At 41.5% G+C, this 24,811-nt stretch overlaps 1 long non-coding RNA gene across 1 annotated transcript; it reads left to right on the forward strand.

Annotated features, from left to right (window-relative positions):
- Positions 1 to 7,763: 7,763 nt before the first annotated feature.
- Positions 7,764 to 24,350, forward strand: LOC111948441 (uncharacterized). The gene is made up of 2 exons (XR_002874453.2): positions 7,764 to 7,888; positions 24,148 to 24,350. It is a non-coding gene; the product is annotated as an uncharacterized LOC111948441 (long non-coding RNA).
- The last annotated feature ends 461 nt before the right edge of the window (positions 24,351 to 24,811 follow it).

Below are 24,811 nucleotides of genomic sequence, written 5' to 3' on the forward strand. Positions count from 1 at the left end.
TGTAGTTGTGACGTACAAACTACTAGTGGGCTACCATAATGTCGTATTTGTAACGTAGAATACTCGCTGGGCGGGCCAAAGTCTTCCTCCTCTGCTCCATTCTGATGCATCCACCTGCAGACAAATAGATCCATGAACCACTTTGTTTTCCTCGTCTGAGCTGGAATCGGTATTAAAACTGGACAGCTGGACATCTCCAATATTGCTCGCCATTTTTGTTGCGCTGATAATGTTAGGTTGGGGGTGGGAGAGGCTGTAAGCTGGAGGGAGAGCGACTGATGGGATATCAGTAGAGACTTACTTGCCACCAACAGTCCACAGCTCATAGGTGAATTTTCTAATGAACTTCTGCCGCTCTGCAGAAACTATGTCCTAGAAAACGAGTTTTTTGATTTTGGCTAAAAACTGCATCTTCTTACCAAAATAACACCCCCCACTCGAAATGTCTAAACAATCTCTGGCCACTTTTAAAAGTCAAGTTTATTGTCAATTCTGATACATCGACATATATATAATATAATCTTGCAAAATCTTGTTTCTTTCTAGTTCCTGGGTCAAATAGAAAACTCGTCTGAACTGGAATCTGGATCTAAACGGTCCGGCTGAATAGCTCCGATATTGCGCACCGTTTGTGTTGTTGGGCAGGGGGTGTGAGGGGCTGTAAGCTAGTGGGGTAGAGTGTAAACAAATTAAAATTAACGGAGCTAACATCTGCGCCAACAGTCCCATCCACAACCCAGAGGCGAGTAAATGAACTCCTGCTGGGCTGCAGAAAATATGTCCTAAAAAAATGACACAAGTTTTTTTTAAATTTAGCATAATCCTAATTAAAAGACGCCTGGGAACCCTTTGAAAATAGAAAAAAATATGGTTGGAATGGGATTTTAAAGGAAACTCATCCATCCTAAAAGGTAGAGGCACCAGAATGGCACCTTGTGGGACTCCACTTTTATTTCTTCTCTCGTATTGCATCCGCCGCACCATTTGTGTCCTTCTTTAATTATTTCTTCAAATGATTTTACGACTTTGTTGGCTGTTTGGCGTCATTCGTATCAACACTGACAACGAGCAATAACTGATGACTCCTCGGGTTAATTTGCCTCTGGACGGAACTGAAAGAAGGGCAGTTGGGGCAGTATTCCAAAAGGGACTTCATTTGATCATGAAAGTAATAAAATCACATTACGGATGCAGCAGGTTCTGCTGTCTGAATGACAAAACTACTATAAACATTCCCGGGACGTTTCGCCATCTGCAGGTTCAGCCGCCGTTACTGGCCTTCAGTGATGTCAGTACTTGTTTATGGCCCACAGTCATAAACAGCAGCTTCAGTCATCACTGGAGATAAATAAAACAAGACAAAATAGTAAAAGGAAAGACAAATGTTCATTATGTTCCTTCTGCACAATTCCTAGAAAGGGTTTAGAGAAGCCCTACATGGAAAAAACGTTTTATCCTCCATCTATGCGCTGCTGCAGGCGACTGTTTGAGTGTCATAAAAAGAAAAAACTGAAGGTTCCCGTTTTATACAAGACCAGGAAAAATCGCAAAAAGAGGCTTATAAAACAAGCATTGATGTGTAAAAGTCAGACAACCTAAATATAAAGGGAAACAATCTTATCAAACGCCCTGAGAGACAGAAAAGGAAGTGGTGGCGGCAGTAAAAGCCGAGCCAGTCGGGCAGCGGTGACTCACCCTCACCTGAGATGGTCCGGAAACACGCCCACTCCAGAGGAACGGCCTTTCAGGAGGAAACCTTTGAAGGGAGTTGAGCACCAACCCTGCAGGTCTGTAGAGGATGGAGGATCCTTAGCGGGCGCATGAAAACACCTGAAACTTGACGGGTTTGATATCTGATTAGTTAGAACAGGGGTCCCCAAATCCAGGCCTGCTGGTTTTCCAGAAACCCCTCCTTATTTGCTGCTGATTACCTGGATCAGGTGTGTTTAGCCAATAAGGAGCTTCAAAGGCAGGTTGGTTGGAAAACTCGTTGGACACCGGCCCTCCAGGCTTGGATTTGGGGACCCCTGAGTTAGAACTCTTTACAGGATTTGAGCGTTCATTGAGCACGTCCAATGCAGACTGTGACGGAGAAGCGAAGGCCTTTTTACTGCCCCGCCATAAGTCTACCCTTGTTGTCCGTGGTTACGCACAAGCACAGATACACACGGCACACCTGAGAGCTGCTGTAAGTTCAAAACACAGCAGGAGGAAATGGTGTGCGCAGGAGAGTGTGTCACGATCCTGGAATTCTTTTGGTCTGGCTCTTTCTGTCTTATCAAACCCCGAGTATCGCCTCCAACAAAAGGAGCTGGAACCATTTCCCCCAGGCCTTTCATGAAGCCACATTCCAGTTTTCATGGACAGATTTCTTCTCCCTGCATTGTGACCTGCTGGTGGAAATACACTCAACTCTGCTGCTTCATCCTCCTCTCAGTTTCCAACCATCAACCCTGGGTCTGGTGTTACTCTGTGGCGACCTCTGCTGGAATAACCCACAAAAGTCCAACAAGTTTGGCTGCTTATCATCAAGGTGTTTTCAAACCTGCAACCAGTCAGTCTTCCTGAAGTTAGATCAGAGTCAAAGAGGAGACGATCTCCAAGCAGCTTGATGTTCCTCTGACATCAGCTGGACGGGTTCTTCTGACACTCGGGACAGAAGACAACCTACCTGGTGGCCAAAAAGTGAAGTGCAACCTCACTCAGTGCACGTCAAAGTCTGACAAGTGGCCTTGTGGTAGAGCGTCCACCCTGAGACTGGAAGAATGTGAGTTCAAAACCATGGCAGAGTCATACCGAGATGCTAAAATTAGGACTCCCTTCTTGATCTTTCAGCATTAAGGGGTTGGATTGGGGGGGTTTAACCACCAAATGGTTCCTGAGCAGCTCACCGCTCCCCCATCCTGGGGATGGGTCAAATGCAGAGAAATGTCCCACGCCTAGCTGCGTGACAGCTAATGGGACTTTAACATCTTCATATAAGACAAACGTGGAGCTTTTTGGAAACCTCACTTCACAGATGCCGAAGCAAAGAGAAGAAAGTCCTGCTGTGAAACAAAGAGGAGGCGTTGCTGCTTCTGACACAGAATCGGTGCAGAGAAATCTGAAAACCATCAAGTCGTTCTGGAATCACTGGGCCTCCTGCTGTCTGAAGCCACGAACGTGCGTTCAAGAACATGAGGACAGCCCTTGGTTTTCACCAGGATGTGCAGGGAGGGCTTCTTCTTCCCCAAGCGTGGATTTTAGGTCCTACACTTTTTAACTTGTATATGTTGCCTCTTGGGGATGTCATCAGCTATGCTGATGATACACAGCTTCATATCGTTGTGTTTCAAGATGACCTTGAACCTATTAACACTCTTTTAAATTGTATCTGAGCTATAAGGTAATGGATGGCAGAAAACGTCTTACAGCTCAACCAGGACAAAACTGAAATTTTAATCATCGGTTCTGAAGACAAGAGAGAGATGATTTGACCACATCTTCTGAATTTTAAACCTTCTCATTGTGTGAGAAACCTGGACGTACTTTTTTACTCTGAGCTAAGTTTTATCCCACACATTAAAAGTGTTGTTAAGACAGGATGTTGTATCTCAAAAACATTGCCAGAGTCCGCCCGTTCCTCATTCTTGGCAGCACAGAGGTGTTGATGCAAGCTTTTATTTTCAGTCCTTTAGATTGTTGTAATGCTGCGCAGGAGGGTCTAAGGGCAGTCAGTAATGTCCAGTTTAGTTTAGTCTGCTTACTGTTCCTATTGAATTCTATGTATTCATGATCCTTGGGATTATATGTTTACTTTGCAATTACCGGCACGAAGCCCATTGATTGTTGTGATTTTGGGCTATTGAATTGAATTCATGCCCTGTTCTCTGATTTACACAAAAAGTCGCTTCCAAATTTACAACTACTACACAACTCAGCGACACGAGTTCTGACTGGGACCAGAGGGTGGGAACACATTACACCCATTTTAAAATTATGCGTTTCAGAATTGATTTTAAGATTCTTTCAACGGTTTGTAAATGTTTTGATGGTCTTGGGCCTTCGTATTTAGGTGATCTACTTTTAAAGTATGAGCCCTCACGGACCCTGAGGTCCTCTGGTGCTGGACATTTAGTTGTCCCTAAGGTGAGGACCAGAACTTATGGTGAGGCTTTGTTCTGCCGTCACGGTCCTCGCCTGTGGAACAGTCTGCCGGAGAACCTCAGGGCCACAGAGACTGTAGAAGAGCCTCAAGGCCCATCTTTTTAATTTGGCTTTTAGTTGATTTTATCTGCTTATTTATTCAATTAGTTTTAATGCATTTTTTCATTCATTTATTCATTTTCCACCGTTTCTCCCTTTCGGGGTCACGGAGCTGCTGGAGCCTATCCCAGCCACTTATGGGCGAAGGCAGGGGACGCCCTGGACAGGTCGCCAGTCTGTCGCAGTTTAATGCATTTTAATTTATGCATTTAATTTGATTTTATGCATTAGATCTTATTCTCAATTTAGTGTTGTTTTTAAAAAAAAGTACATTTCAAGTATTAAGTATTTAATTTTAGCATAATCTTATGACTTTAGTGTTTCTTGTGGGGATCTTTTCTACCTGGACTGGCTGGTTTCTATTAGAAGTTACCTTTAAAGTATTCATTTTCTGTGGGGTCATGGGTCATATGTGGGTTGGGTTTTTATTGTAACATTGTGTATGAATTTTGGGGGTTTTTTTTATGTTAAAGCGCTTTGAGTTGCACAAGGGATGAGAAGGTATTTTCATAAATGGAGTTTGATTGCATTCTTTTTCTACTGTTTAGCACATGTCCGCCACCTACAGTTGGAAGAGGTTTGGTGCCAAATGTTGAAGCGATGAAAATCTGCTGAATCTTGCTTCAGGATTTTTACTTTCACAGCTCTATTCCAATATTTAAAAGACTTTGTGTTCCACTCGGAAAATCTGTAATTTCTTCTTCCGTCGTTTAAAAAGGACGCCATCCATACCTCGCTACCAAATCCGACTCCCTGATTGTTTAAAGTTTAACGGGTTTAACTTTCAACGCGCGTTTAGTACGTAAATCACGAAAAAAGTCGTAGAAACTTTAACAGCTAAACGTGAGCTAGAGAACACGGAGCCCGAAAAGCACGTTCATGCCGATTTTTGATTGGAAGCGTCCGCCTGAACGCGTCGGGGACGATGTGAACGTAGGTTTAGAGCTTACTCAAGGGGATAATGACCAAAAGACACCCGCATCTACAGTCACACATGCAAAGGTTCAGAACGTTCTGAAGAGTTCTCCTGTGAGCTCCGATCTAAATCCATGTTGAGGATCAGTGGAAGTCTGAGAAAACTGGAGCAGTTCAGTCACAAGAACTGAAGCACAATACCTGTTGAATGCGGATGGAGAGGTCCCATTGAGGCTACCATGGTCTACTGTTTTAATTCTACTTAAACAGGATTGGTTTTCAATTTAGATTTTTGTTTCTTGGTCTAAAAAAATCTCAAAAAGTTACAGAAAAGTCGTTTTTCAAATATAAGTGGAACGCTGAGGTTACAGGGAGCAGAGGAGAAGAAGGTGGAGGACTGTGAGAGTCATCCGGTCAGAACAACAGAAGTGAGTGAACAAGCAGGTTGGAATGGGTGGAGGAGGGTTTCAGGTGTGAAGGAAGGCTGTGGTGAGAGCGACTATGCTGTTGGATTAGACACTCTGATGCAGACAGGAGGCAGAGCTGGAGGGAGAAGAGACGAAGATGCTGAGGTTCTCTGTGGGAGTGACCAGGAAGGATCCGGAATCAGAGGAACGGATCGTGGTTTCAGAGATGTTTGGAGGAATGTTTTTGATGTCTAGATGTTCAGGAGATTCATGCAGGGAAGCAGATTGAGATGGTTTGAGAGGAGGAACAGTGATGATGTTGGAAAACGGATGCTGAGGTTGGAGAAGCCAGGAGGAAGAGGAGGACTGAGCGTGGTATTTGCTGTGGAGAACCCGGAGAAGTATGGGGTTCCATTTGGGCCAAAAAATGTTTTTGTGGTTTGCATCTTTGCATAAATCTGGTTATTCTGTTTTTTTTAATACGCTGAATTCAGTTTTATGACATTTTACGTTGTGTCACACAGCCACTACGTGCATTTTGCGCACATTGCAAGGATGTAAATTGGTCATACGTGAAAACACGTGGATAAAGTGTGAAAGTATGATAATCTTTCACAGATGCATTACGAATGAACCACGTTAAAACCTTCGGAAGTAGTACGAATAAACCACACAAAAAACATGTCAATCAATGTAAAACATGAACCGTGCGTGATTATAGTGCTTTTTATATACGAAACAATTACGAACAATTACGAAATTTGAACGTGGTATGTGCGGCGTATTCACGATATCTGGTGAGGGAGGGGTGCCAGCTTTGTGTAATTGTTCTATGTTTTCTGCTTGATTAAATTTTTATATTTTATGGCCTTTTTATTTGCTTTTATGTAAAGCGCTTCGTGTTTTCAGTCGAAATGAAAGGCGCTAAACAAATAAATAAAGTTTGAGTTTGATATAAAAGTTGTACATCGGTGGTACACGATGTCCATCAGACATGCGTGGAACGGTCAAGTATAGCTACAACTTTGCATCTCGCACAAATCACGCACAGTTGTGTAAATTTGACGTAATAATTGCGTATAAACTATGTTAAATAAGCATAAACTGTGACCAAACATTTTGAAGAACTCAAAAGCCAGTCTTGTTTTTTTATTTTTGTATTTGATCTATTTCTATTTGTTGTTTCCATTTTGTATTATTCTTTTTTGCTGCTGTTTATTGCCTTGATCCAAAATTAACAAACAGACAAAAAAAAAGTCAAATTACTTCAACTTTACTCTTGGATTCTCCAGGATTAAAAGTGTTTTTCTGTATATTGCAAAAAGAAGATCATGTAGAAAAGAATCACATTAAAATGTTTTAAATTAATGCAAGATGTTGCCTGTCAGGGGAGTTATAAAATGAATATACAGTACAGTGAGAATCTGCTGCATGTGTTTGATCAAACATATTAATGGTTTACTTCCTGTATGAAGCCAGGGTTCTGGATTTGTTCTGTTCTTTTCAGGAAAAAAAGGATTGGATCAACCCAACAAGATAAAAGAAGTGTTATTTACATTCTACTGCATCCTGTTAAATGATTTTTGGCGCAGTTGTGTACATTTTGTGGATCACAAGAATAAATAATTTGCCGTTTGTTTGTGAATTGTATACACAAATACATTTCAGACTGACACTGGAAATCACATTTGTTGTAAAACTGGAAAAAAAAAAACTTTTAACCTTCCATTAAAAGACAAAACATGGAGCAGAACTTTATTTTCATATTACAATTGTATTTTATATTTATAAAAGAAAATGGTCAAACCTAATTTAAGCACTTTTTGCAGTAATAAATACAATGTTGTCAAGTTATCAAATAAATTATACTTGAAAGGGAACTTAAAAAAACGATATCATTGTTAGTTTATTTGTGATGCTTCTGTACTTTGGCTGTATACATTTGTTTTTATGTATTTATTAATTTTCTCAATCCTTGGTTATCACACTTTGGTTTTTAAATAAAATGTGTTGGAGGATTGCGTCATCTTTTGCAGCCGTTTGTTGATGCGTCTGCATGTGTTCATGTGTGCGTACAGCGGCCTCTAGTGGGGGAGAGAAGAGCCTGTAGTTTTGCAAGTTCTCTACGTCACCACAAAAGCTCTCCTCCCATTGGCTGCCGGGCTTGGATCACGTGACTCCCTCTCTGAGTTTGCTGTGAAGCTAAAAGACAGAAACAAAACAATGAGCGCTTCTAGCTGATTTTCTCCTCAAAAACAAACATCGAACCCGCGACATAAAATGCTTTAAGACGCAGATTCAGGTGGATTTGAACTATCAACGTGAGTTTTCCTCAATTTTATTATTATTATTTTTTTTTTTAGGAAAAATGTTTTGGTTTTGTCCGCTAGCTTTTGCTCTGTTTGTGTTCGGTTTTGGTTATTAAAACGTTAAATATTCACTTAAACTCAGGAGAAATAATCAACTTTGGCTTCATTACGGGAACATTTTTTGGTACTTTTCTACGTCTGACATGTTTTTATCTGTTAAAAAAGTCAGCGAACAATTCAGATGTTTGGGATTTTACTCAAGTTAAGTCAAAATGTTTCATACTGGAGTTTTTATTTGAATAAATCAAACCTTTGATATATATTTTTTTAATCTTCCAAGCATATTTAAACCGTATAGTTGGTGTTTTTCCTTCATTTTGGTTGTTTTATATTTTAAAGGCTGGATTTTGTTTCTTTATATTTAAAACCTTCAAATGATCCTTTTAGTTCTCGGAAAGACCGACTCAAACTCTGTTCAGCTCAGTCATTCATTCATAAGTTTGAAAAGTTTTTGTGTTTTTGGATCAGAACCAAAATGAGAAGTTAGGTCAATAAGAGAATAAACTTACACGTTTAGTCTCTTATCAGTTACAAATAAAGTTTAAATGAGTTTAGAAATCTTTAAATGATTGAATATCTTTTTAAATATATATTTTTTTGATCAAAATGAAAGTTCCAACTTTTGGTTTCTAAAGCAAAACAAGAAAAGCGGGTCGTGTGTCAGCAGAACTATTCCTGTCAGCTGTTTGTTAACAGGAAGTAAACAGAAAAGCTTGTTCCTGATGGGAGAACTCTGTTCTAATGGGTTCCTGATCTCCATAATATTAAAGTTCAGCCTCAATAGAAACTCCAAACAAACAAATATTAGTTGGATGAAGAAAAACAACGTTTTCCTTCTGGAGTAAAAGATGAACTAAAGTGCTTCACTCTGATTATAACGTCTGACAGATTAGCTGTTAATAAGGTTTTTAGTGGAGACTGTCGTTTAAAGGTTTTGGTTTAAATGGGTCAGGTGGTTCTGATCTGGTCCGACTCAGAACTGAGATGTTACCTGCTCACAGGTCTTGACTTAATTAAAAAAAATAGTTGCAGCGGATCAGATCGGTGTCAGAGCTTCTCCGGTTTGATCTCAGGTCCCTGAAGCTGAGCCGACCTCGACTGATAAGCCTTTTTTTTTCAGGTTGGGGCTTGGCTCTGCAGCAGCTGATAACAACATGGGGCATACCTGCTGCATTAATGATTGGTCAGCCCAACCTGTTTTCTTTAGTGTTTTGGCAGAAATGAGACTTGTCTGGTGAACTGCTGTTGCTCCCCTTTAAGATTTAAACAAACTTGCCTTTTTGTACATCGTTGGTTGCAGCATAGTGAAACGAAGATGTAAGGGGTCTAGTCTACCCTTAAAGGCTACCGAGTTGGGTCAAGCACTTACTCCAGATCAAACAACTGTAGTCTCTATCTGAAGGGTAGGTGGTCTTCCTCCACAGTGGTCTTCAAAGCCTGGTGCACATCACTGCACAGCTAAAGACTATCAAGCTACGTACAGACCTGCCATTGGCATGTTTAGCCTGTGGTGTTTACACTGAACATGCAGGGAGGGGCTTCTTCTTCTTTCTCTACTCTTTACTGGAACATGTTGGCCGCCTACAGTTGGAAGAGGCTACAGGCTTGGTGCAAAATGTCAAAGCGGTGCAAACCTTGCCACTTTGATACGGTGCGGAAATGGTTCGATACATTGCTAGCGTCTTTGCGATGACGGACATTGATTAGCATCATGTCAGCAGACTGGTCTTGGTTTATCTTTATTTAAAAAACAGACACTGTCAAGCTTGCTGCAATGTCTGGGTTGACCAGAGAAACCAAATCCAAGTCACTTATGGGTCAAAGTCTGACCTGGTTTTACTGCCAGTGTGTGTTCCATGGCCATTCGTTTGGTATGGAGGTGTAATGATTAATCCGCTAATCGATTTCTATTTCTTCGATCCACCCAGGTCGATCAGAAGCAGAATCTGATCAAATCGAGCAAAACCATTAAAATGTCATTTCAAAATGAAATAAATAGATTCAAATCAATTATGGACAATTTCATATAGAATGAGACAAAGTAAAAATGACATATGAGTCACAACAGTTGAATTCTTAGGCTAAAGATCTCCTGGATCAATTTTGTGTCCGTGAATCGCATCGTTCAAAATGAACCAACATCAACTATGAATTTATCAGCAACTGCTAATTGTGATTTGAATCGAATCCTTGTTAAAACGAATCGTTACACCCGTAGTTTTGTACGTAGACTCGTAAAAACATGTGTACCTACGTGTAAATCCAGGAGTTCTTAACTTGGAGGCCTAAAACATGCATTAACGCATGTTTATTTTGGTTTTTCCAAGGAACTAGCAACTTGTACGCACGTTTCCGAGGGCGGTGTGAACGTAGCTTCGGGGATTCATGCAACACAGGAGAATTGCTACCCTAGAAAGCTACAACAGCTTCAGCTACAAAGATTGCGCTGCCACCTGGAGTTTGTTCCTGCCTTCACAGAATTATGTTAACCCCAAATACTAACGGATAAAACTGCACAGGCTAAGCCTACTAGTTTTTCGTCTAGTTACTAGACAAATAGTCTTTTTGTAGTTGACTTGAATCTTCTTTTAACAGGATCAGGAGCCCGGTGGCTGAGCAGCACCTGTAACTAAGTGCTGTGGGCCGGGCAGTGACCTCAGGGCTGTCTGGCTTGGATAAAAGGAAGTCCTGGTTAATGAGTAACAGTGGCGATGTGGCCTGGCGCTACAGGTGGAGTGGGTGGGGGTTGGCGCGCTGATAAGGGAGGCTGAGTTTTAGTAGGGCAGGCTGGCAGTGAAAAGACAGACTGTGGCTTTATTGTCTGCACTTTAATATATTGGGAATATTTTGACAAGCAGATTTTTCCATTCAGTTCTTGTAAAAAGGAACAGAACAAAAGGAGAAAAGGAAAGAAATGATTAACAAATGTCCATCAATTATGTTTTAAAAGGACGGGGGGAAAAACAAAATTGTGCAAAAACAACTTTTTACTATTATATGAAATCAAAACGATTTATTTACTCCACACAACTTTTGAGTCAATGGTAGTGGGATTATTGACAAAGATGAAGAAATCACCAATACAAGCTTCTTTAAGCATTGCAATAATACCCTTCAAAAGTCTTTTGCCCACCTTTTTAAAATGTTGTGTTCATGAAACTATTAATAATCACAACGATAATTAAAACAAGTTTCGATGGAAACATAAAATGTCAAATATTTCAAAGTATGGTGTTGTAGTGGTCAGCACTCCAGAAGGCCCTGGTTCAAATCCCAGCTGGGTTCTTTTTCTGTGAAGTCTGCGTGTTCCTCTTGTGCATCCATGGTTTCCTCCCACAGTTCACAAACTACCTTCATAGGTTCACTGATGATTCTAAGTTGTCCCCAGATGCACATGTGATTTTGTGGCCCTGCACCAGACTGGCGAACGGTCCAGGGGGTAACCCCGCCTTTGCCCCACAGTAGTTGGAACAGGCTCCAGCAACCCTGTGACCCCGAAAGGGATTGAACAGGTTTGGAAAACGAATGGATGATTGTGTAGAGACAGGAGCTGTAAGGCAAATCAGCGCAAGGAGCTGGTAGAGAAGCAGATAACCTTGGTCCCAGAAAAACATCAACACAAACCAGGTGTGAGTAATGTAAGGGTTAATGGCCGACGAAGTGTGCATCATCACTTTTTAACGCACGCCTTGGAAGCCTGAACCGTGCGACCCGAAGCGGAGTTTAACGCACTTGCTTCCGCGAAGTTCGTTAAAAAGTGACAATGCACACTTCGAAGGTCATTAACCCGCTTATACCATGGTCACTTACAAAAGAAATAAATAGTAACCAGTTTTTAGTCCTTAATTCTTGTTTTTTTCTAATTTGGATCGCTTTTCTCTCAAAAAGCAGACTATTTGTTACGTGGTGCGGCGTGTCACGTAACAAATAGTCCACATCGCGCCGCACCACCGTTGCAGTCAAGACTCGGCGATATAAAGCGATATATATATATATGCTGATCTTTCCGATGGGTTGAATAAAGCATCAGTTCAGAGAGAAAGTTCACCTCTTACCGCTTGTTTTTGTCCAAATGATGAAGCAAAAGGTTGTTTTAAAGGAGCCGGCAAAGTGATACAAAACATTTAAGATAGGTGACCGGAACTTCTTTTTTCACTGTGCGGTTATCCTGTGGTAAATCACTTTTTAACAACAGCCAATCAGAATCGAGTGTTCACCCGGACCGTGGTATAAAGAAAGTAGAACAGCTAATTGGAACAAAAAGAGAAATCCATCAACAGGGATGTGTAAAACTAGAGAAAACCAGATGTTTTATGTAGCAAAAACAAAATGGTTTTGTAGTTTTTTTTAAGATAAATAAACCAAAACCATCCAAGAATCCTGAAAAAATTGAACAGAGGCTTTTAATTTGAAAAACAAGTTAGATTATCTCTAATTGACTGCGTTTACCTTTCTCTCTTCATTCAATACTTTTCATCTGATACCAATATTTTTGTAGCAGACTGATTCCATTTCAGCTAATAGATGGACTGACGATCTTCGTACCGACCACAGCCAGCAGGGCTGCGTCACTTCCTGTGGCCGGATGAATACGAACCGAGAAACGCTAAAACATTCAGGAAAAACACAATAAAACTTTGATTTTCACATTTGTTTTATCTGTAAAAGATGTTCTTTTCCGTCAGTTCAGTTGCGATGATAAACTAAAGGTTGTCTTCTTCAGCTGTATTCACACATATACGTTTATTCTTTAAAGAGCAGGTTTTCTAAAGTTGTTTGATGTTTCCATTGTGAGTGATTCCTGCTGTTTTAGCTTCAGATGAGGTTTGTGTTTGTAATAATTACATAAAAGTAAGTTTAATTATTATATAACTGCACTTAAACATGGACTGCAAGGTAGTTATAAACACAAAACACTGTTAAAATAGAAAAATGCATTTTTCTAGAATTGCTCAAAATAGAACAAGTTCCTAAATCTTATGGTTTCCTCTGCAAATCCTTTTTCCCCCAAACTCGATTGTGCCGTAAAAGAAAAAAAATGTGTCCAATAATTTGAGCACATATTTTTAAAGTTTTTGTTTGAATCAAATGTTTTTCTTGTTTATTTTTCTTTGACAATGTTTTTGTTTTTTAATAAAACTGTTAAAAAAATAAAACGTTGGTTGATCCGGATCCCTCTTTCCAGTAGCCTTGATTGTGAATTTAATGCGAGGAACACTTATTTTGAATCATTCTTTTTCATTTACAAGGCCAACTTACCTGTTATAGTATATACATCTACAGTGGCGGGCGGTTCGTTGACCAGTGAGTTGGTCAGTGGTTCAAATCCCTGGTCAGACAGTCATTGGGTCCTCTAGTGGAAATAATGTGGACTAAAATTGATGTGAAAGAGGAACTGAGAGCAGCCGTTTTTATCAAAAATATTGATGTTCTCTGCAAAACATTTGAAGTTGCAGGATTTGTTTGTTGCTGTTTTAAGTCTGAAACTAGTGACGCAGCAGCAACGGCGCCCGAATCCTACAGTCAGACGGCGTTTGAGCGCTCAGGTGGCGGCCGATGTTCTCAATTGATCCTGAAGAGCCGGCTGGAATGTGAGGTTGATTCACATCGATCTCTGTCAGGCAGACGCGTTTAGATAAGACCCCGATACCGACCCCAAACAGGTTGCCTTGACAACTAAAGTCACCTTTAACCTCAGTACCTTAGAGCTTCACTTCCTCATTCTGTAGTGGAGTGGTAGTGGGGGTGGTGGGGGGGGTAAGATTAACATCAGGAATTTATTCAGGCAGTCAAAGCATCAAGAGATTAGTTTGTGAAGCTGATATTATTACATATGTCTGGTTAATGATTGACGTTTGTGCGCTCAGAGCGTGGTCACTTCTCGAATGGCGAGTTTCCCCTGGATGATGTCAAACAACAACCTTCACTCGCCGCCTGTCACCCGAAACCCTCGCCGGTCAAACCTCCAGCCTCCGACTCTGTTTTTCCTCGGTCTTAGCGGAGCGAAACAATGCAGATGAAATCCTCTGCATTCACCGTCGGGGCGTGAAGTTTTGGGCCTTTAAGAGTCCGACTAACGAGGGTCTAAAGAGACCCCTCCCAGGGCTCCACCCCCCTCCTCTTCCCACACTGAGACCTGGTTCGACCGGACGGGGTAATCAGTTACCTGCTCCATCTGACCCCAGCAAAACACAACTTGACAACAACCACAGGGGTCATTTCAGAACCAAGGCCACATCCAGACTGAGAGGACGCTTGTTCCAAGAATAGTGAGAGAGGCACAAACATATGAAGTCCTCCTTGCTAATCCTGTGATCATTTTTCAATTTCTTGATATAAAAATGAGTCAAATTGTCCTGTTTTCTTCCAAAAATGTTTCATCCCAAGGAAAGGAGAATGAAAATGTGAATGAAAAATGAAAAACTTTTAGGTGGAGTTTTCTGGAAAAAGCAGCGTCTCAGTTATTTGTTATTTTTACATTTAATTTCTAATACAAAATGAAAATAAACAGGAGAGTTTAAAGCAGATAAAAAAACAAGACAGTGTTCTTGAAAAGGAATGGGTAGAAGAAAAAATCGCGTATGTTCCCACCGTTTATTGTGAATATTTGCATTCACAGTTATTTCTTTGCATTACCTTCTGTTTAGCACCTTTGCAAAAGCGACATTTGCTTAATTGTTCTTTTCTAGCCATGTAAAGTTCCATCAGTGACATGTTGTATGTTTATTTTAACACATGTAAAAGTTTTAAACCCTTATTCATCATGTGAATATTCTGCTTTTTGAAGTTCAGCTGATTTCTTAACTCAACCCGTCTCTGTCCTTGAACATTTGTTGTAAGTTTATTGGAAGTAAGTTATTTCTGGTTTTGTACATGATGAGTGCTGTTTTAAGTTTCACTAGTTTGTGTCCCATAATCTACACCATGAACTATTTAAATAGCTGTTTTTGTAAGATGTACAAACACGGTGAATCTACGCCAACTTCTGCACTGTATTGTAAATATGGTTTTATTATCGATGGATGTATTAGTAGACATGCTTTGTGAGTGTATGGCGCGTTTTTCCCAACACTGCTATCCTTTTAGCCAGTTTAGCTCTGACTTGCTTCCTTTGTAGCTTCCTGTTTATTTTGTCGTCCACAATCACTCCATGGAATGTTCTGATCAACAGTGTCAAAAGCCTTTTTCAGATCAATGACTCCTACTATGAACTTTGTGTTATATGTACTACTTATAATTTCTTCAGTTGATTACATAATCGCCGTGGATGTTGATCTAGTTTTTCTGAAACCATATTAATCGTTGGATATTAGTTTATGTTTCTCAACAGAATTTTCCAGACTTGTGAGGAATACTTTTTCAAGTATTCTTGAGAATTGGCAGAGTAAAGACACTGCTCTGTAATTTGTTAGTTGATGTTTGTCCCCTGATTTGTGTCATGGAATTACTTTAGCTAGTTTTTTGTGGAAATGTTCCTGTTTAAAATGATAAATTACAAATGCAGGTTAACAATGGAATCAATGACCTTTTTACCACATTCATATTAATTCTGTTACAGTCTGTGGATGTTTTGTTTTTGGAATTCTTTGAGCATTTTTAGAATTTCTTTTGCTTCCACAGGTTTCAAATAGTGGTGTTCAGTAGTTTCCTTTTCTGATTTATTGGTACAGTTTTTTTCTTCAGCTGACTTTGACCCACTTTTACAAAATTTTAAATAAACTCCATAGTCACATCGTTAATATTAGTGTACATCTCATTTTTACTAACCATAAAGTCTAGATTTGTTTTCTCTTTGTGTTTTCTAGTGACACTGTTCAATACTTTCCAAATTCCCTTCAGTGATAAAGCTGAAACAGCTTTTTCTGCTTCATCTGCACTAAATATAATCACGTGACGATGAAGGAAAAGCAGCAACATTTTTAGATCACCTCTAAAAGCCTTTAAAGAACCTTAATAACTGTTTTAAATATGTTGGTAAAACATTGTAGGATTGTAAGATTCATCTGCGTTTATTAATAAAGTAAACATTTTGAAAGCTCTAAATGGAAAACTCAGCGAGCGGTTTGATGAATGATTCACGATAAGCAGAGTGAAGGAAGCTGGTTGTTCTGATTGTCTCTGCATGTTTCTGTGCAGCCGTTCGTCAGGGGTCTGCCACCTTCCACGCTTAACAACCCTTGTGCTATCCTATGACCCCACCCTTACACTGACGTGTTCTCCCTACCATGACGAAGGTGGATAAAGGTGGAAAGATTTCATGTAATCCATGCAGCGCACTGTCCAGTGGGTCTAGATGACCCAACTCCCAATGTTAAAGTGGCTAGGATAGAACAAGGGTTACAAAGCAAAAAGCCCAGCAGGAGACATAAAGTCTTAGATATAAGATAAAATCAGAATAAAACATGGTAACATGCATTTACTCAAGCGCATGGACATTTTATGAAAAGCAGGTTTTCAAGTGAATCAGACAGTTATTCTGAATTAAATTTAGATAAATCTGTCAGAACATGAATCCTCTGTCATTTTTCCTTCAACAGCTTGTTGTATTTGTAGTTTTCATGTCAACGGCGCCGCAGAGCCAACAACAGACACGTTCTACTTGTGCGCTCTGTTTTAGGTACTTTTTGAGTGACTTACCCATGTTCACACTGGACAAGCAGGGAGGGGCTTCTTCTTCTTCTACTTTTTCCTTATTTTCTACTGTTTACTAGCACATGTTGGAAGAGGCTTTAAATCTCGAAGAAGCAGTTGAAATCTGGCTGTTTGGGCAGGAGACAGAAACGGTTCGGTTCAGCGTTCTTGGAAATAGCATCACGTCAGGAGAGTTGGCTCGGTGCATCTTTATTTAAACGCAGACGTTGTCAGGCTCGTTGCCGTGTCTTGGTTCTCCAGATCAACTAAATCCATTCATCACGACCAAATCTGGTCAAAGTTGGGACCTGGTTTTACTGGCAATGTGTGTTCAATGTAAAAAAAAGAAAAAGAAAACGATTTAAAAACAGCGTTGCTGTACGTGAACTGCAGAGTTTTCAACGTGGAAGCCGAAACTCACATTTACGCGTGTTTATGTAGACTTCTCTTTGGAAGTGGCCGCTTGAACTCAGTGAGCCTGGCTTTACGCTGAACCCTTTTTTTTGTTGGAAGAAAAAGTCTGCTAGTGGAGCGGAGTTTAGTGGGAACATCAGATGCATCAGAGGAAGTTTGATTGGCCATTCTGCATGTAATGGCGTACTTCACAGCGATGTTATGTTCATTTATTTCTGATGGCCTGCGCCCTGATCCACCCACACTTTTTTGGCAATTTAATTTAGTCAATCTTTCGAGGTGGTCTCGGTTCGTTTCCCATAGAACCGAACTCCAGTTCACTCTGACTTTCCTCAGTCTGAATAGGTCCATGCTCGGAGCGGAACACCTGGATCAAAATGGCCACCGCAGCCAGGCATTATGGTTGTAAACAGCAAAGGAAGGAAGCAACCGTGACGCTGAGACACCAACTCAATGAAAAGTGGTCAGATGAATGCAGGCTTATTAAAACAACTTTTAACGTGATCCACTGTTTTCTCAGCAATCTGTATGTCACAAACATTTATCAGGCGATTTACCTGGTAAATCGCCTGTCCGTCCTGGGGGAGGATCCCTCCTTCATGTGGGCACCCCTGAGGTTTCTTCGTTTTTTCCGGAATCCGGTTTTTTTGGGAGTTTTTCCTTACTGCGAAGGGGGGTCTAAGGGCAGGGATGCCAGTATAGCTTAGTCAGTTTGTTAGTTCATTTTAGTATTTTTCTATTGAACTCTTTGTATTCGTGATCCTTTTGATTTCATGTTTTACTTCGAAGCCCATTGAGACGACTGTTGTTGTGATTTTGGGCTATACAAATAAAATTGAATTGAATTGAATTATCAGCGTAACTTCTTAGGCGTCGCCTCCAGAGTAACCGTCCTGCAGCACGACTCCACCGTACCAAAGCAAAAAGTGTTGTACCTGACCTTTACGTTGATCGACGAAATCTAAAGTTTGAATCTAAAGTTTGAACTATCCTGCCAAAGGTTGCAAATCGCAGGAGGACTTCCTTGATTTCCTTCTTTCGTTGTTTTGCCCCACCCTCGTGATTCCTGGCCAATGACTGAAGAGATCTTTAGTCACATGGTTTTGTTTACAAGCTTTTGTTTCTAAAATGGAAATCTGCGCTTGACAGCCGTCTGAATACACACCAAGCGCAAAGGTCCAGGACTCAATCCGGACCAAATGAAACGGACTCGGTTCGGACCAAAGGACTTTTTCAGCCTGAGTACACCCTAAGGCTGTGTCCACATTCCCTCCCTTCTCCCTTATTACTAAAAAAACCACGTAGTCCAGGACTGTCTAGTGCCCTGGATTTTAGAATCAATTGGGACACCATGCTCACTACTTTTTTTCTTTCAAAGGTAAATGTTACATCACCAATTCCAGGAAGTAAAACCTAGCAAATACGAACATTTTGCTAAGAGTATTTATGAATCCACTGTGTTCTGATGAACACGTGAAATAAAAACATCAAAATACATTTTTCCACAAAAACATTCAAATGCAATGCATTGTGGTCTATGTTTGTCCAATCTAGTGAAAATTGATGCACACTGGGTTTTTCGCAGAGACTTCTGGGAAATTTGTAGGGCACTCGACTTTCGGATTTGTAGATTCGGACAGCTCTACAAAATGAAGAACGCGTGACGTTACGCACTGTGCAGTGAAAGAATTTGGACACAACCTAAGTGAAATATTTTTTAGACGTTTTCTTCTAATGACATGCTGTGATAAAATAAAAGGCTTCAACCCAAAAAAAACAAAACATTTATCATTTTTTCATTTCCATGGACCTTTTCAATCTTAATATACATGAACAGAAAGGATCTTAATATTAGTAAACTCTAAACGAGCTGAATTTCTGTCATTTTAAGAGTCCAGCCGCCCCCTGTAGCTCCCAGGTCAATGCCTGGACTCCTTTATCAGCCCTCTGCTGTGGATGAACAGCCTGTTCTTTTGCCCCCATCAGCCCTCCCACACCAACCTACGACCATGGTCACCCATGTCTTACCGTAAACCATCAGGTCCAACTGGGGAACCAAAACAAACTGTCCAGTTCTGTTAGTCATCATTTGTCATGCTGTAAATCCAGATGCATAGTTATCATCTCAATCAGATTAAAAACCAGTGTTAGATTAAGAGGAAATGCTGGATTAAGACAGGTTTGAGGCGGCATATCAACTGAACTGATGGTAAATACCCACCACCTTGTCCCTGATTTGATCCTAATTCTTCGCTTTCAGACATTTTTTTACTTTAAAACTCTTCATGGCGGCCATCAGAATGACGACAAAGTTTCCCGGCCACATAAAGTCCAAAGTCTGGACTCCTGTTGACCGCTGGGCCTCAGATTTCTAGGGAAGGTTGTTGAGCAATTTAAAGTTTTTTTACTTGCTTTTCGGTGTGTCAGTAAACCAACCGTTTTGTCCGGAATACGTTTATGAGAGTCATCACAGCCGGCAGTCTTCAGGCCTGCAATTCCTGGTTGTCTTCAGACGGGACACGTTTGGTCTGGTTAAAAGGAACCAGAGTTCGTGTCCCCCGATGATCTCAGAAGAAGTTTTCAGTCTGAACACACCCAAGTGGACCCTGGTCCGGAACCAGGAACCGCTCTCAGACCCGTCTTTGGAGGTGGTCTCAGTTTGTTTGGTTGTTGTTTGTGTTTATTCACATAATTAGGATTTTGCGATTTTCGTTATTTTTTTACATTTCTAGAAATACAATCCAAAAAACTGCAAAAGGAATGAACAGAAACATCTGTAGAAGAACTTATCAACATCATCACTGAAACTTTCTATTCGTCTTTGGTTTTGCTTGAAAACGTTAACTTTGAAAGGATGCAACTCTTGAACACAGACACCTACTGGTTAACAAATTCAAATTCAACTTCAAATGAATTTATTTCTAAAGCACCTTTCATGTGAAGAAAACAGCTCAAGGTGCTGTACATAAAAACATACAAGAATGTAAAAACACCAATGCAAAAAATAATTAAATAAGCCCCTCAGAGTATCATACACAAAAACAAGCACAAGTAAAAGAGAAATGACAAAAAAAAAAAAAACGTTAAGAAATGAGAACCCAGAAGGCGCCGGCTGCCCTGTCCTCCTGTTGGTCTGGGTGTCAGCATAGACTCAAACACCCCTGCCGAGGGTGGGAAGACACTTGTAAACCGTCTGAAATGTAAAAGTGATACATAGAAAAGTTCAAATGTAAAAAACAGGTGAAATATAAACAATTAAGATAAGTTCATGCATAAGAGGTCTAAAAAACCTGAAGTATAAATAAGAATAAGTTAAGATTTTAAGACAACTTGAAAAAAAATACATATTAAACAAATAAATATGTACTAAAATATCATAAAATATGACAGTAAATCCCCCATAGGAGATCTAATTAAAAACTGAATTAAATAGATGCATCTTTAATTTCAACAGTGGATGAGGCCCTCACATCCTCAGGCAGGCCGTTCCGCAGACGAGGCCCACAGGGGTTTCTTGTTCTGACCCTAAGGACCTTCAGCAGGCCCGCGCCTGAGGATCTAAGGCCTGAATGTGATATAAAAGAAGGACCAAGACCATAAACACTCTTGTAAACTACTAAAAGAATCTGAAAATCAATCCTGAAGCTGACAGGGAGCCACTGCAGAGAGAACAAGCTAAAGGAAGGTTTTGCTGTTGCATGTTGGTAAAAACAAACACAGTAGATGCTACTTAAATCCTTGAAATGATTGTGGTCTGAGACTTAGTTTCCAGTGGATTTCATCTGTAGATAATATTATCAGCGCTTTAAGGGTTAAGAGGAAAGGAGCCGACACCGCCAGCACCTTTTATCCAGTCGGTTACCTGAGCCGCTTGTCTGCCTGCCAGACTGTTGGCTGCTCAACTGGGTGGCAACTGGTTTATAGCAGCCGTTCCGCTTCCTCCTCCACATCCGTTAACTGCGCAGGTGACTGGTTACCTGAACATCCTGGAGGCTGTGCAGAGCGAGAACACACAAAAGGATAGAGAAAGGATCAATGGGGAATGACGGATGGCGCCCAGCAGAACGCAGCGCATGAGTCAGGATGGCTGGTCAGGCTCTGTGGGCGTTGGCCTGATCTGAGGATTACCATCCAAACCCTTGTTTGGTTAACAGAACTTTTCTGAACCCGTTTGACTCCAGGTGTCTTTGCTTGTTTACTTTATAGGTTTTAATGAACCGGAGTCCTCAGAGAGTTTTCTCTGTTGATGAAGCTGATGGGAGTATATTTAAAAACTGCAGCAGAAGATTTTCAACAGCAAACAGAAACATACATGAACTTTCAGACTTTCTACTTTACAATTTGTTTTAATGATGTTTGTTTTTTTGGCAATTAGTTCAACCCCAGCTTCTTTTTGTACAGATATATATTTTGGATTCTATCACACAAACTTGAAACTCTATTCCAAATAAAAGATGTTGTCTTTTGTTTTTCCCCCCACAAAAGTTGAGAAAAATTTTCCAACAAAAATCAAACATGTGGAGACAAAATAAAAATGTATAAACATCCAAAAAAGACAAAGTCCAACATTTGCGTGTGTCAAAATTCCAGGGCTGCGTCCTTCAAAGGCCGCCGCCTTCCCAGGCGTCATTGGCCGGGTCCGTCGTCGAGCAGGGAGGCCGGATGTAGACGGCTGTGAATTTGGACGAGTCTGGCCTTTGGATAATTCCAGCCGTTACATCGGCGGATGTCCTGTCGCCTAGCAACCGGGAGTCCCGAACAGAGAAGAGTCGTGAACCGGGCATGGAGCTCAAAGTTTTCCTGGCTTAATTGATCCAACTTTTGAACTTGGAGGTGTAAGTATCTCCAACTCCCGGTCCCGCTTCACAGTCCGCCATTGTTGTCAGAAAATCGCCAGGTTCAGCCGCAGTGCATCTTGGGATATGGACAGCATAGAAGAATACACCAGACCAATCCCTGAAAGCGGGAAACAGAAGAATTTGTTGGCCGCGTTTGAGGGAGTCGTTGAATTTGGACGGCATTTGTGGCGGCGCTGTGACGTAAGCAGCCTTTAAATGCAGCCCAGGAAGAACGCCGCCTCCGAATTTGGACACAGCCAACGTGAAATATGTCTAAAAAAAACAGGTGAAGCTCCGAGGAATTATTTGACAACTGTGTTTCATAACTCTTGTTTTTTGCTTTTGTTTTTTTACACCAAACATTTCTTTTTTTTTTTTTTTCTTTTTTTTTAACTTGTCCTGTCCAACAGCTAGGCAGACAGATGAGAGCTGAGGGCCTCTTGGGTTGGACATATTTTACTTTAACAAGAGGGGTTATTAATCTTCAGACAAACCAAAGGTATGTCTGAATAAACCCCTTTTGTAATTGAGGCCAAACTTTATTAATTTCAAACATGTCTGAAAATCTTTGGTGTTGGACCGGACGGAAAAGGAAAGAGGGGAAGAAGAGAGAGGGACGTTAGAGAGAGGGGGGGTAGGGGGTGATAATAGGAGGGGAAGGGGGATAAGACCATGAAGCAGCATAAAGCAGCAAGTTTACTGGTTGTTAATCATTATGGTAAGGTTCAAATGAAAAAAAAAAACAAAACAAAAAAAGGGCGGAGCCTGTCCACACACACACTCAAAAGTTATAAACACACCTGTTAGTTGCAAAAATGTCCACCTGTCGACATGTACACAAAACAGATAGTGTTCACACGCATACTTATGCCTTAAAACCAACTAGTGTGAAATATTTCAGTCATTCAGTCTGTTGAGCTAACACCTGTGCTCAGGTGAGTGTTTATGTTCTTCTAAAATGGATGGTGGAACGTGAAAAGAAGGAGGGAGAGTGCCCAGCCATCCCCACCCCAAGACCCCCACCGCACCAGCAGCGGCAGCCGGAATCCCCCCAACGCCACACAGGAACCGGCAGGGAACAACCGCCGCCCGGGCGACCAAGCCCGCCACCCAGGCCAGGGCCAGCAGGGCCGCCGCAAGGCCCCCAGAGCCAGAGAGCAGGGAGGCACGGAGGGAAAGAGGGGGCCGCCCCAGCCCAACCAGGAGAGCAGCCCCCCCGCCGCGCCGGGAGAACCCAACGCAGGGCCCCACCGGAGAAGGACGCCCACAGCCCCAGACGAGCACCCCACCACCACCCAGGAGTTCCGGGCATCCCCCCGCCCCAACCCCAGGTACGAGCCAGGACCCCCCAAGGGAGACCCACTCCGCACTCCAGGCAGCCATCCGCCCGGCCCACGGTTGGTCCAGGGAGGAGCGAGGCAGGGGCCCGCCGCCCCCGCCCAGAAGGGGGGAACCCCGGGGAAAAAAGAGGGCCCACAAGGGGTGTTGTAAATATGGCCCGACCAGGCTCGGCCACAGTTGGAAATTTGGCGGGGCCCAGCACTCAGGAGCAAGGACCAGAACCCACCCCCCAGGGACACGAACACCCCCGGCTCAGATGTAATGTGAACCCCCCCACCGCGCGGAGAGAGCACCGCCGGGCCCAGGAGGCCAGCACCCCGGGGACACAGCCGCCGTTGCAAAGGGGCCCGTACCCCCCACCAGGGAAGAGGCAGGGGACAGATGGTCCTAGGTCCCACCTTCCTTGCAAAATGTGTGTGCGTGTATGTGTGTACACCAAACATTTCTAAGAAAACTGTTCTTTGACCCTTCAGGTTAAATTGGAAATAAAAATGGTACTAATGGGGGGGGGTTGGTGTCATTCCTGCATCACGGTGAACAGCCAATGAGATTGTCTGGTTAGTTCAGACAACTCCTGATGGTTAAAGTTTTATTCAGACCATTTATTTTGTTTTATTGTATTTAACACTGATTATGTTTAGAACAAACATGTAAATTTGATTTTTTTTGGCACAATCTCAATATTAATGAATCCAGAGTATTCTTTCTCCTGAATATCAATGTAAATGTAGACAAACATCACATGAAGCACAAACAAGAAAAGGCGACACGTTCAGCTTCACTTGGATGTGTCTCTGTAAAACGAGACAAAGAAGCCGTAAACCTTTGTTTGTTTTTTCCATCGAGGCCTGACGAGTCACACTAATTATGTCCGCCTTGCAGACACAAAACATGAGTTCAAATAATTTCAAATAACAGCATAACAATTTAGAACCAAATATCTGTTTTTCACTCAGAACTTGTCATGTGATGCGTTCGTGTGTGCAGGATCGTCTGAGGTGGCTCTACGATGGTCTGAGAGAAGATTCATTCATTGGTGACATTTGGAGGCAGAATAAAGAGAAAAAGATTATTTTGAAGAGAAAAACACAAAAAACGTCCTGTGGTGAGGGTTGTGTTTTTATTTTTGGGTGACATTTCTTTAGCTTTGGTCTTGTTCTGTTTTCAGGTTTGCCTGTCAGTCACAGAAATCATCCACAGCTGTGTCGACTCATGATGACGATCCTCAGTGTATTTAAGGGTCTGGTTTCAGCTTTGTTTCAGGTCATCAGGGGGGTATTCCAGAAAGCAGGTTATGCTAGCTCCCACGATAAGTTTGAGGCTAAGGAAGTTGATAACCTCAGCTTTTGGTTCCAGAAATGGAGGTATGTTTCAGGGTATGTCAAGTTACCATGGCAACTCATGCTCTGAACATAACCTGGTCCGGAGCAGGTTTAGTTGAAGCTTAGTTTATTTACAGAGAGGGGAAGCAGCATGGCGTGTCCATTTAAAGATGACTTAGTGGATGAAAAAGCTCAGATAATACTTTTTCCACCATGAGAGGGTGATAAGACCACGTATGGATGTTGGAAAGATAAACTTTTTTACTTTGATCTAACTTAATTATTTGCTTCAGTTAAGATAAATCATTTTTTTTGTCACCTTAAAAACA

The sequence above is a fragment of the Oryzias latipes genome, chromosome 13 (assembly GCF_053564925.1).
Source record: "Oryzias latipes strain Hd-rR chromosome 13, Olatipes_Hd-rR_3.1".
Taxonomy (NCBI): domain Eukaryota; kingdom Metazoa; phylum Chordata; class Actinopteri; order Beloniformes; family Adrianichthyidae; genus Oryzias; species Oryzias latipes.